This window comes from Ipomoea nil, unplaced genomic scaffold, assembly GCF_001879475.1.
Source record: "Ipomoea nil cultivar Tokyo-kokei standard unplaced genomic scaffold, Asagao_1.1 scaffold2441, whole genome shotgun sequence".
Classification (NCBI taxonomy): domain Eukaryota; kingdom Viridiplantae; phylum Streptophyta; class Magnoliopsida; order Solanales; family Convolvulaceae; genus Ipomoea; species Ipomoea nil.
Window position 1 is genome coordinate 26289 of NW_017618869.1, and position 1136 is coordinate 27424.

Consider the following 1136-nt stretch of genomic DNA (forward strand, 5'->3'; position numbering starts at 1 on the left):
CTTGCATATATTGATTTTAAAAATTATTATTTTAGTAGGGCCACATTTATTTATCAGAACAGGGCCACAAAAAGTTAAAATACGGCCCTGGGTGAGATGGCGGAGACGGCACTGGGTTTGGATTCCGTGTTGGTGGCTTCGCTGCCTCTCTCCTCTCTCAGGCGATGCTGGTTGTTGCTCCCCCATCTTTGCGCTGTTATTAAGGTCGACGGCGAGCTGAGCGTGTTTAGTGTGGTGGGCGTCGGTGATGCCTACGGAAATAGCTGGATGAGTAGTACATACGCCGTATGCATTCCATATTCTTATTAATTTGCAATTTATTTTTGTTATTATTATTTATCATATTTTAGTTGCCTTATTAATGGTTATACATATTAATTTTGGTCAATGGTGATTCTTTAGTCTAAAATTACCATATTAATATTACCTTAGTTAATATTATAATTAAATTATTTTTGGCAAATGGTAAATATATAGTAATTGCTTAATTTGGAATATTAATGCCCTTTAGTTTCTTTTTAATTTTGGCATTAAATTCATAATTAAATTGTTATTCAACTTAGGCAAATATTAAGTTTTAAATTTTGCTATTTGAATTTTAATTTAATATTTAAATGTATATTAAATTGCCTGAAGTATTGCAATTTGTTTAGGTATATATATGAGTTAATATATATTAAAATGCAAAATCCAAGCATGCTAAGTATTTTTATAATTTTATGGCCCGTTTGGTTCACGGAATCAATTTGGAAGGAATAGGAATGATATTCCATAAGGAATGGAATAGGTAAGGAATAGAATAGAGATTGTATTCTGTTGTTTGGTTCGCGGAAGGAATAGATTTTAGGAATTGTATTTCAATGTTTGGTTGGTTAAGGAATAGAAATAGAATATATGTTTAAAAGACATAAATGTCCTTATAAATAATAATAATAATAATAATAATAATAATAATAATAATAATAATAATAATAATAATAATAATAATAATAACAACAACCCAAACCCACGGCCCATTTGCAACAAAATAATCCCTACCCATTTCCCTCTCACCTAAATCAGACGCAGCAGACAGAGTGACCGGCATTGTCAGATTGGTGATCGGCCTCCGGTTGCGACATCGGATGGACTATGGC